Source organism: Carassius carassius, chromosome 39, assembly GCF_963082965.1.
Source record: "Carassius carassius chromosome 39, fCarCar2.1, whole genome shotgun sequence".
Lineage (NCBI taxonomy): Eukaryota > Metazoa > Chordata > Actinopteri > Cypriniformes > Cyprinidae > Carassius > Carassius carassius.
The window spans coordinates 13,490,685-13,504,049 of NC_081793.1; the positions used below are offsets into that span (position 1 = coordinate 13,490,685).

At 38.0% G+C, this 13,365-nt stretch overlaps 1 pseudogene; it reads left to right on the forward strand.

The window, feature by feature from the left end:
* LOC132121415 (inactive rhomboid protein 1-like) overlaps nt 1-13,365 on the forward strand; it is a 34,951-nt pseudogene that overhangs the window by 20,644 nt on the left and 942 nt on the right.

The window sequence follows — 13,365 nt, forward strand, 5'->3', positions numbered from 1 at the left end:
ACCTTCCATGCCTCCTGGGATGAGTTTGACAGGTAGGTCAATGGAGTGTTTTAATGATTCACGGCATCTTTGTGAGGGAGGAGCATCTTATTGTGGATTTTTATTTTTTTAATCATTTATTTATTTAGTTAGTTTTGTGAATGCATATACTTGATTTTGGAAAATGTGAAAAATGTTCATACTTTTTTTAGTAGGTTTGTGAATTGGTGTGGTTTATGGTCTTGGTCTTTTTGGTTTACAGATTATCTCAATGTGTCTGGTTTATTGGTTGGTAAATTATTTGGGATTACACACCGCTGTGGAAAACTTGATTTCGTTTGGTCAGTTGCTGGATGTAGTATATTTGATCACTGTCAGGATTAGGTTTTATAGTTTTCACTTTATTAATTTATTATTATCATTATTATTCTCACAAAATTTTGTTCGCTTTTTCCAAAAAGTTCAGTGTTTACAGCTGAGGAGTTTGTTTAGTTGCCCATTTTCTCCCTCACGTTTTGATTAATCCCTCACCATTCTGCCATTCTGCCCGTGTTCTAAGTTTGTTCATTAAACTAAGTGATTTTGAACTGCACCTCCTTGTCTTCACCTTCCTTCCTGCATCAACATGACAGATGATCGGGCCGAATAACGCAAACTGGCCTGCGGCAGGGTGGTCGGCCTTTGGAGAGGTATGTAGAGGAATTCCTAGAGCTGTCTTACCAGTTGAGCTGGCACGAAACTGCACTCAGTGCTTGTTTTCAGTTGGGTCTGGATGAGGAAATTATCCATTGTGCTCTTTCTACTAATTATTTTCCCTTGGTCGAGTTGATTAATCTCATCCTTTATTAAAATGTTTCCAATTTTGAAGTAGAAGATGTTAAGGAAATTGTGAACTGTCTTTATCCAGCCCCCACTGAAACACACAGTGCCTCTCATCTCACATCGGGACCCTCAACATGCCTAACCATTGGTTCTGGATACCCATTTCCAAAGTTGCGGACCCTGCATTCTGATCTGTTTGGTCAGCGATAAAATCTACATCCCTTCTGCTGTCTCCAGTTCCAAGAGCTGTTCCAGTCCTCAGGCCAGAAACGCCGGCTGCTCCCCTGTCAAGTTTGCTGGCCGCTCCACTGCCAAGACCGCCATCCATTTCACTCCCAAGCCCTATGATGACAACAGCTATCTCCTTAACCCCAGCCCAAAAAAAGAGAATGAGGAGGAAAGGACTGTTGGCCCTAGCCCCTGTCCAGAGTCGAGAGATGGCTCTAGCCCCTGACCCGAGTCGAATGAGTCCACTCCAGGATGCTCTCCAGAGTCTGCTCCAAAATGCTCTCCAGAGCTCAAAAGGAAGCCCACTCAATTCACAGAGCTCATCAAGGCATCCAATCCTCCTTCATCTCCTGAGCCTCAGCTGGTCCCGTCCAGCCCTCCTTTGTCTCCTGTTCCCACGTCTAGTCCAAAGATGCTCCTGTTCCAACGTCCAGCCTGAGAAGGCTCCTGTTCCTGAGAGCAGCCCGGAATGGACTTCTGAGCCCAGCCCAGAGCCTGTCCCAGCCAGGGGACCTGGAGTCTCCCCCAATAAATTTTTTTGGGGGGGCTATATGTCTCTGGCTGTTGTGGCCAAGCTGAGGGCCATGACCAAAGCCACAGCGATGGCCTCCTGAACTGCCGGCTCAGCAATGGCTCCTGGGCTACCTGCTCCGCCATGGCCTCTTGAACTCCCTGCTCCAACATTGCCTCCTGGTTTGCCTGCTCCACTATGGGCCCCTGAACTGATACCACCCTAGAGGCCTCCCAACCTATACAAGCCTGTCTCTTGAGGCCTCCAGAATGCCCCCCCCCCCCCCATCTGGAAGTTAAATGGCGTGAGGACACGCCTTCTGGGAGGGGGAGGTAATGTCATACTTGTGCTCCTGTTTTGTTTTTGTTTTCCTTCCCCATAGGCTCCCCATTACCCAGTTTTTCCCTCTTGTTTTGATTAATCATTTGGTTCAGGTGTTTCCTGTTATATACCCTTGTTTGTCTATGTATTTAAGCCCCAGCTTCTTCAGTCTTTGGTTGTCCAGTTACCGTTATATTATGCTGTGTTTTCCCTCACCATTCTGCCCGTGTTCTAAGTTTGTTCTTTAAAGTTTAAAGTGAGTTCGAACTGCTCATCCTGTCTTCGCCTTCCTTCTTTCATCACCGTGACAGTATTATTGTTTACACTTTTACACTTGTCTTGTAAAATAAAATAAAAAAAATTTATACTTATGATAACATAACTATGGACCCTAATTTAATTAAATTACTGCCCTCGAGTTGTTAAAAGTGCTAAGCTTTAAGTGCTAATCATGATTTCAGTTTTATTTGGATTAATTGTCCTGTCTCATTTTACTTATTTTAATTTTACACTCAATGGAATAACACTTTTCATACATTTTATTATTGCCCTTAACCCTTAACCCATTGGTAAATAAATTTAGTGAGAGAAAAAGTTTATGAATTCAAAATATATTTTCTGTAAAAGAAACAATTGCATCAAAAGTGAACTTATTGTCTCTTGTTTTTATTGTACTTAAAAAAAAAAATAAGCAAAAAAAAATGTAGTATGATTTTATCATATTTAAAAGTAGCTTTATCCATCATTGTTAGATATTTATGAATGCTTGCAGATAATTCACTCGAAAAGAGTGAATTCACTTGGTTGCAGTTGAACACCGATGTTTTGGAGATCTCATTAGCATGGTTTTGACTCTTGGATTTGACCATGTTTTTCCATTCTATCACTTTGTACACATGGTATGGTAAAACTGTTGTATTACTGTAATGTGACTAAATGTGACTGCAGGGGCACAGCAGACTGGTTTGGGGTCAGCAATGATGTGGATACCACCCAGAAATGGCAGCGGAAGAGTCTGCGGCACTGTACCCAGCGCTATGGCAAACTGAAGCCTCAGGTGATACAAGAAATGGACCTGCCTAGTCAAGACAATCTCTCCATGACCAGTACAGAGACCCCTCCTCCTTTATACCTCCCCCCGGCACAGCATGGCATGCAGAGGGTAAGCTGGACACACACAGATCCCTTTATAATGGTACGATCTGAGATGGCTTAAACTGTTCTATTTGAAACCAGGAAAACAACTTTGTTTCTATAAAACACTGGACTTCCATTAATATTTCCCCTAAGCATTTATTAAGCTGTTGCACACTAAGAGCTGATGGTTTATGATGCACACTATGAAGAGCTGATGGTTTATGATGCACACTATGAAGAGCTGATGGTTTATGATGCACACTATGAAGAGCTGATGGTTTATGATGCACACTATGAAGAGCTGATGGTTTATGATGCACACTATGAAGAGCTGATCATGACTCACTATTTAGGCTTTTTGTGGTTGGTTTCTGCAGATAGTAGACCCGCTGGCTCGGGGTCGAGCGTTTCGTAGTGTAGAGGAAGTTGATGGTCTGAGTACACCTCAGACCCCCATCACCCCCTGCGCCGCTTCCCTGTGCTCCTTCACCAGTTCCCGCTCTGGCTTCAACCGACCTCCCCGCAGACGAAAGCGTGAGTCTGTTGCCAAAATGGGCTTCAGAGCGGCCGCTGCTCTGGTAAAGGTAAGAGCCGCTAGCTAGAATGCAATGTAAAGCATGTTCGTCAGCATTATGTTTGATTTATAACAGTGGTTCTCAATAAGGGGGCCTTAGCAAACTCCCAGTTGCTCCTAAAACAGATTTCCTTTCTAGGTTTTCCAGGGAAATCATGCTTTGGTTTTATTATCATCCCCCAGACATGAACACAACAAGTTCCTTGAGAGGAACAAACCACAGGATAAAGCGACAGAGTCAATTTCTGACATTTTCTAGAAAAAATAAAAATCACCTTTTGATTTGAGTCAGTAATCATTTCTTAATATTCGGAAATCTCCTTTGAGCTTGTGTGCCCCTAATGTCAAAGTGACGTGAATGCTGTTGGAAAAAGGCATTGGGCATCCAATAAACCCTGCTGTGCTGATTATCATAGATTACTTCAGAGGCTCACTTGACGTCCTTGTAAAGATTGCAATAAACGAATATTATGCCCCCTCCCCCTTATGTAAAAGTTGATCTCTGGCTTGACTTGTTGGCCCTGGATTTGGCCCAGTTCCATTTAGTGCCTGAGCCCAGATGACCAGGCTTTAGGCCGGAAACAATGCTAACAGATGGCTATGATAATTCCACTGGAATGTTCAGCTGTTAGTCTGATAGAATACTCTAGAACAGGTTGAGGTAATCCACTGCCTGCTTGGCTACAGAAACAGCACTGCTGCATTGGAAAGAACATTTGATCTTACCCATTTTTTGTGATGAATATTATGATCTATAATTTCATTATGTTCATTTCTATTTATTAAATGAACATTGAGCATAATAGTAAGCATGATGCTATTATTGACATGACGCTGTTAATGAGGATGATAGTGAAGATTATAATGACGGTGGTTTTAGGGACGTTCTCTGCGAGATGGGACTGTTCGGCAAGTACATCGGCGGAGTTTCGCCACAGCCAGTTTCCTGAATGAGGACACTGTGGATTTCCCAGATGAACTGGACACCTCCTTCTTCGCCAAGGTGAAAACCTACAGTTTACAGCCCAGACCATATCAGCGCTGCCACCTAAGTGTTGGCATATATACAAGTTATTGCAAATGATCTAATTAATCATAATTTAAAGTGTTGTTAAATGAAAACACTTTTTCCTTATATTTTTCTACCTATAAATGGAAGGCACAGTGTCAAAACTGTTCATCTCAAATTTTTTCACTTCAAATGGTGTGTATATATATATATATATATATTTATATATATTCAGTTTCAATTATTCACCTTCAATTTCCATCTAATTTCACATTGCAGGACGTCCCAGTTTCACTCACAGCATTTTTTTCCCCATTTAACTCCATCTAAAAGCTTATTCTTAAAGGGTTATTTCACCCAAAAATGAAAATTAGCCCATAAATTACTCAACTTGAAATCATCCTAGGTGTATATGACTTTCTTCTTTCATACGAATCCAGTCAGAGTTATTCTAAAGATTGTCTTTGATCTTTCAAGCTGTTTGATGCCGCTGAGCGGGTGTTGCACTGCATCGGTCCATGAGAAGTTTAATAAAAAGTGCTGCACATGCGCTGGTGAATCTCATGAAAACCAAGGTTTGTTAACAGGAGCAAAGGAAGCAAAGTTTCCTTACTTTAGCAAAGGAAAACCAGTCTCCTCTTGGCTTATATCGGAATCTCATGACATTCTTCTTTACAAATCCTCATTTTGTACTTCTAATCAGTGACCGTTGTTTTGTTTTGATCTCTCTGCTGTGTTTCTTCGTGCAACACTTCTGAGTGGCGCATGCACAAAACTGACCTCATACGTCATTACCCCGGACATATGAGCACAAGCATAATTAAAAGTGATTTTTACCTTTTAAATATGTATATTTTTCTTACAAAATTCATAGATTCACTACAGGAGGCCTTTGTTCACCCATCCCCCCCCGGAGCCGTGTGAGAAACTTTTTTCTAATGGATGAGCTTTTTATTAAACTTCTCATGGACCAATGCAGTGCAACACTCCCTGAGTGGCATCAAACAGCTTGAAAGATCAAAGACGACTTTTTAGATAACTCCAACTGAATTCGTCTGAAAGAAGAAAATCACATACACCTAGGATGACTTCAAGGTGAGTATTTATGGCTTAATTTAAATTTTTGGGTGAACTAACCCTTTATGTGGGATCCATGTTGTTTTAGTAATATTATTAGTAGTATTTATTCATATATAATAATACTATAATAAGTGTTTCTTAATATTTTGAATGAGCTTTTTTATACTTATATTTTTATATTTGATATATTTAAATTTTCATTTAAGTTTTATAAACTTTTATTAGTTTGTTATTAAATTTTTCTGTTTACTTTTAATTTTATTCCAGTTTTAGTTTAGGTAATTTCAATACTTCAACTTAGATTCGATTTTTAGATTACTTTCTAATTTTATTTCTAATACTTTCTAAATTGTCTAATTTTTGTTATTTATCATTTTTAATTATTTCGTTTTTTCAGCTAATATTTATATATTACTATATGTCATCTTTATTTATATTTCCGAAATCGGTTTTTAATTGTTTCAGTTTACAAGAACAGCACTGGCTTAGATAAAGAAAATAGCTATTTTAACATTTGAAAAAATGACACACTTAAGTTTAAGAAATTAGACACCCGTTATTTATGTTGTACACTTAAATGTATCTGATGTAGTCATTTTGTCCTTTTAGGATGGGTTTGTGCACGAAGAGCTGTCCACATACGCAGACGAGGTGTTTGAGTCGCCTTCTGAAGCTGCCATTAAAGGAACTGATGCCAGTAGAGCTGAAGACGAGAGCGAGTTGACGGGCAGTGCCCTAGAGAGGACAGAACTAGAGCGGAGCCATCTTTTGCTGTGAGTCACATTCACACATGACAAACATGTTTGAGTTTTTAATATTCGGAATGCTTTTAAATGGAATTCCTCAGTCCGTTTTTTTACTAATTTCTATTTCTTGCCATCTCTCTTAGTCCTCTTGAGAGGGGATAGCGTAAGGGAAAGGATGGTGCTCTGATTCAGCCTAAAGTGCGATTACGGCAGGAAGTGGTGAGTGTGGGTGGTCAGCGGCGTGGACAGCGCATTACTGTGCCTGTTAAGAAACTATTTGCCAAGGAGAAGCGTCCTTATGGGCTTGGCATGGTGGGCCGACTGACCAACCGCACATACCGCAAACGCATTGACAGCTATGTGAAGAAACAAATAGAAGACATGAATGACCACAGGTATTAACAGCAGAGTCTTTTGATGTTAACCATTGAGATATGCATGATATAGATGGTCTCTGGTTAGATGCACATTGTGCTTTTACAGTAACTGCAAGTTTGAGATACTGATGTCTGTACATCCCACAGGCCTTTTTTTACTTACTGGATGACCTTTGTACATTTGCTGATTACCATCTTGGCAGTTTCCATCTATGGGATTGCACCTGTGGGCTATTCACAACATGAGACAGTTGATTCAGTAAGTAAAACAGTGTGTATTTGCTTTTGCCACACTGTGCTTTTGTTTAATTTGGTTTGTAAGAGTTTACATCATCTGTTGTAGGTCTTACGAAACAAAGGTGTTTATGAAAATGTCAAATTCATGCAGCAAGAAAATTTCTGGGTTGGTCCAAGCTCGGTAAATATATGCATTACTTCCATTGTATACATAGTCACTAAAAGCAAAAAAGGAGGAGATGTTAAAGAATACTGTTATGAAATGCCAAAATAAATATTTTTCAAAGTATTAACCTAAATATTACTTAAAAATCATATTGTTTTAAATGTATTTGCATATGCCATATTTTGCCAAATTAATTGTTTTTGCTACATATTCAAATAAAATAAACCATGTTTTTTTTTATCATCATAAACTTAAAAAAAACACATTTTCCATAAAGCCAAAATGTGTATGAGCCCATAACTGCATGTGTAATATTTTAAACAAGACTTATTAAGCTATAAAATACTGTTTTAAGTAGTCTTGGATCAATGTTGTTGTTAACTAATACTAAAACTAATACAAATTGTTTTGGTAATTGAAATGAAGCTGAAATAATATAAAATATTCTAAATAAATAATAGTTAAATATAAATATTAGATTAAATTTAAGCTTCTAAAATTACTCAAATTAAAACTGAAAACAAACAACAACAACTAATAAAAATGACAAGTGGACAAAATTAGCTAAAATTCAAATATTTTATAATTTTAATTTTAGCTAACTTATTTTAATTGTCATTTTATTTTAAAGCATATAAAAAATAATAATAATTACTACAATAGTAAATAAATCATTCTAAAATCAAATAGATTTGAGTTTAGCAAGTTACTATGGCTACGTTCACACTGCAGGCTGAAACGACCCAATTCCGATTTTTTTGCCCCTATGCGACCTGTATCTGATCTTTTCATGACAGTCTGAATGACACAGATCCGATCTTTTCAAATGTGACCCAGGCCACTTGGGTATGTGGTCCTGAATCCGATACGTATCCGATCTTTTGAAATGCGACCTCCGTCTGAACGGCCAGGTCACATGTATCCGACACGTACGTCATTGATACGCTACAAACGTCATAATTCTGCATTGAAGTAGGCGGGAACGAGAAGATAAACCGAAGAATTCTGTATTAGTGAAGCCACTCACATCAGTATCCCACCACTCCTGGCTGCGACTCTGCACCCACACGCTTCTCTGTATCGACGTTGCTAACACTGCTCCACAAAACGCCATGGCCAAAAACCTTGCTCTCCTCCTTCTTTTTAATTTTCTTCTTAAAACGAGAAGATTGTAATTGTGCTGGCTCCGTTGGGAAAATAACTTTAATATTGCAAAATGAGCTCCGCTGTTGGCTACACTGTTGTTGACATCCATGTTTAGCTACTTCCGCAAACAACGAGTGACGTCGTTGGCCGTTGAGTACTCTTCTGCGCATGCGGGTCACTTCTGGGTCATTTCACGTTCACACAGGAGATCACAAAAGGTCGCATTTAATTGGAAATGTGAACGGCCTTGCAAAAAAATCTAATTAAAAAAAAAAATCGGAATTGAGCATTAAGCCCTGCAGTGTGAACGTACCCTAATATGCGATTGCCTCATATGCAGTTGTTGTTCATGGTCTGCAGGAGGCGCTGATTCACCTCGGAGCTAAGTTCTCACCCTGCATGCGTCAAGATCAGGACGTGCACCAGCTCATACAGGAGAAGAAGAACAGTGAGCGGCACTCGGCATGCTGCGTCCGTAATGACAAGTCAGGCTGCCTGCAGACCTCTCAGAAGGAGTGCTCGGTCAGTTCCTGTTTGACCTCGAATATCCACATTAATGTGTGCACTCAACCTATTTTTACAAAAAATGGCCCTGTAATGTTCTCAGAGTACACTGGCATTATGGGTAAAGTGGCCCCAGCACCCAAGCGCTCCATATCTAGAGGGGAAAGTACGTCAGTATGGCTCTGTCTGCCATCAAGACCCCAGGTACATTTATAACCCTCTTCAATTTTTTATCCCTTCACATCGCCTGTGGATTTAATGATCTTATATAACTAATTTTTACTGTTAGGATTTGCCTGGAGCCTGCCTCAGTTACTCCTCATGAGTGGCCTGATGACATCTCTAAGTGGCCGGTGAGTTTGCTACAGTGATGGTTTCTCGACCATTGAGCAACATGACCACAACATTTAATGTTCTTGCTTCATTTTAATACAGCTATACCATGTTTTACCTCTGTCAGGTATGCACCAGGTACAGCACAGGGAACCACACTAACCTGCCACACATTGATTGTGTCATCACTGGCAGACCCTGCTGCATCGGAACCAAAGGAAGGTGAGCAGAACCTGCGGACACCCTTTATATCATGAGATATTACCAAGTGATTCACAACAAAGACTGACCACAGGGGCAAATAAAAATACATACAATTATTTTAAGAGACTCAAAAAATAAAACATGATCTTAATGGTAAACATCTACTATAACTATTAAATAAAAGCATATAAACTACTGTAAAAAAAAGTTTGGGTGTGGTACGATTAGAGAAGAGAAGTTTTTTACGCTCACCAAGACTGCATTCATTTAATCAAAGACACATTAAAAATAGTGATATTGTGATATAATATTAAAATTTAAATATAAAGTTTTTTAATTTAATAGCTTTTAGAATTTAATTTATTCCTGTGGTGGAACAGCTGAATTTTCAGCATCATTCCTTCAGTCTTAAGTGTCATGTGATCCTTTAGAAATCGTTGCATATGGCATATTTTCAAGTGAACTTTATTTTTTTTAATCATTATAAACTTTATTATTTTTTTTTACTGATTTGAAACTCAAGAAGCATTATTTGTTATCAGTGTTAAAAACAGTTGTGCTTCTTTAAATTTTTGTGCATACTATTTTTATTCTGTGATGGATAGAAAGTTCACAAAAAACTATTCTTATTATTAGACATATTGTGCAACATCATAAATTACTTTGTGATCAGAATGACTTGAAAGGCTAGTACTGTATTCCAGCCTTTACAGTCATTTTCATCAAATTAATACATCCTTAAAGTATTAATTTATTTAAAATAGAAAACTTACTGATCCCAAACTTTTGAATGATAGTGTGTGTTTCTTCTGTATTCCATCTGAAACCATGACTAATATAATTTTGGATGAGAAAGATGATGTTTGACAGCAGATGATTACAGCATCTACTGGCAGGGTCTGACAGGGCTCATGCAGGAGCGGTATTTACATCTCACATATGTCACAAAAACTTGTCATGTGCCACAGAAAATTGTGTAACAAGACACAGTATGCTTTGGCACCTTATATGCCGCTGCCTGCCTGAGCAAAATATAATATATATTATATATTACTTAATGGTATTGCTTTTAAACAGGTTTTAAGCCAACAATAACGGACTTAATTTTTACTACAACAATACTGTAAGGTCTCATGTCCCGTTGTATGTATTATTAAAGAGTTTTATATTTGATATTTTTGATATTTTATATTTGACTTATTCCACAAACCACTGGAAACCATATTTGTCATTAAACACAAAAATGTCTACTTTATTATGAGTTACAATGGGCCCTAACCGAGATTTACACTGTCTAAGCACAACCCAGGAAAAAACAAGATGCTTCAGCTTATACGGATAAACAGTAGATTCCTCAATTGCTCAGGATCAAACCAAACTGATAAAGAATGGATGGAAAAGGCTTGAGCATACATTTTAAAGTTGGAAAAAAAAGAAAGACCTCCATGTATTCTACTTCGTTGTAAGGTAATCAGTTTAATACGAGGACGTTTCCCATCCCATATATACCGTGAAACGCATGCATTAAGTTTGTTCCAGTTGTTCCAGAGAGGAGTCATAGAAGAAAAGAAATTAATACGTAGGAGGACATTCATTTTAATCACCGATATAAGAGCCTGAAGAGAAGTAGGAAGACGAGACCAATTTTCCTAAATCTGTGGATACTTTGGCTAGAATATTATTATAGTTTATTGAGAGAATTTCCTGCAGGGAAGGAAAAACATCTATCGCTAAGTGCTTAAAGTTTTGAACCAATGGATAGAGAAAGGGCCATGCAACTTCATGTTAACTCCGCCTCTCAGGTCATGCTAGATGAATGTAAAAATGGAAAGTCTAGTTTGGGATGGTGTAAAAAATCTAAGCTCTAGAAGATGATTTAGGTATTAAGATCATGAGAAACATGATCAAAATTCATTAGACAACAGTTGTAAACTTTTGACTGATAGTATTTCTTATATACAATATGTGTTGCATGTTTTGTGATTACTGTTTCATTGAAAATCAAATTCCTTAAAGGGATAGTTCACCCAAAATTGAAAATTAGTTCATAACTGACTCACCCTCACATCATGGGCTTTGGTTAATCTTTGAAGCACAAATTGAGATCTTTTTTAACCTGAGAGGTTTCTGTCAAGTCCATAGCCAAAACTTAGATCAAAATGGTTATAAAGGTGTCGTAAAATTGATCTGTATAAATTGAAAGGTTTAATCAAAGAGATACAATCACTTGATATGAGAATCAGATTCAGTTTAAGCAGACATACATACACAGTGGTAAACATAGAAGGTCAGATTTTATGCACGGACAAGCTTCAGTGTTTACCATATGTGATTTCCTCTATGTATGTTTATGTGGGAATAAAAATTCAGTCTGTTCGTCACATAAAAAAGCATCTCTTCACGAGACTTGGATCAAACCCCTCGATTCATACGGATTAATTTTACGATGATTTTATAATCATTCCGGACTTTTTAGGTTTTGGTTACCTGGACTATCAATCCAGTTTAAGTCTTAAAGGTCTGGAATGAAATGAGGGTTAGTAAATGAAAACAGAATTTTCAATTATGGGTGAACTATTCCTTAAAGTGTGAATTGTGATTTGCACAGGTGCGAGATTACATCAAGAGAGTACTGTAACTTTATGAGGGGATACTTTCATGAGGAGGCTACACTGTGTTCTCAGGTCAGTAAGCATTAAGTGTAGCCATACAAGTATAGATCTACATTCTATTCATTTGTTATATAGAGAAGTAATGCAATTTTATGGATTGCCAGCAGGGGGTGTAAAGACCTTCAGCTGTGCCAGTGTCTGTAATAAGATGTGTATAGATCTTTAGCTATAAATTGTAATTTGTGTAATTGATATTATGGATGAAACTGATTATCTGCTCTCAGGTTCATTGCATGGATGATGTGTGTGGCCTCTTGCCTTTCCTGAACCCAGAGATCCCAGACCAGTTCTATCGGCTCTGGCTCTCTCTCTTCCTGCACGCTGGGTGAGTAGGAAGTGTGATCCGTTGCAGGTTACTTATCCTGACTGCACTTTCTTGACAAAGGTAAAGCCGTGTTTGATTGGTTGAGTAAGTCTGTTCCCGTCTCTGCAGGATACTGCACTGCCTGGTGTCTGTGTGCTTCCAGATGACCATTCTGAGGGATTTGGAGAAGCTAGCAGGCTGGCTGAGAATCTCCATTATCTATATCCTCAGTGGGATTACTGGCAACCTGGCCAGTGCCATCTTCTTACCGTACAGAGCAGAGGTACAGGAAGACTACAGCCCATTGAGTCTTAAACTCCTCACATTCAGTAATGAGATCATTTAATACAGACCCACAAGTGTTAGCAGTTCAATCCAACCTGAAAATAATTTCTTACATTTTGCATTAGCCTTTAATGTTACCACATAGTGGTAATGTTTTTATATAACATGAGCACTAGCATCAGAAATTGGGGGCTATAAAGAAAGAAAGAAAGAAAGAAATTAATACTTTTTTAAGGAAACTGAACAAAAGGGACATTTATTATATTATAATACAAATAGTTATATAAATATAGCTTTAGTTATAAAATATTTCTATTTGAAATAAATACTGTATTTTTAAATGTTCTATTCATTAAGGAATCCTGAAAAAATAAAATGTATTACAATTTCCACGTAAACATTAAGCAACACATTTTTTTTCCAGCATTGATAGGAATAAAAATGCTTCTTGAGCATCAAATCAGCAAATTAGAATAGTTTCTGAAGGATCATGTGACACTGAGGGCTGAAGCAATGGCTGTTAATAGTTTTAAGTATTCAAGTATGTAAATTAAATTAAATTAAATTCATGCATTTAGCAGAGGCTTTTATCCAAGCAACTTACAGAGCATTCAGACTATACATGTTTTACCTAACTTGTGTTTCCTGAGAATCAAACCCACAACCTTTTGCGTTGCTAACGCAATGCTCTACCACTGAGCCACAGGAACACTATGTATGTATATAATCC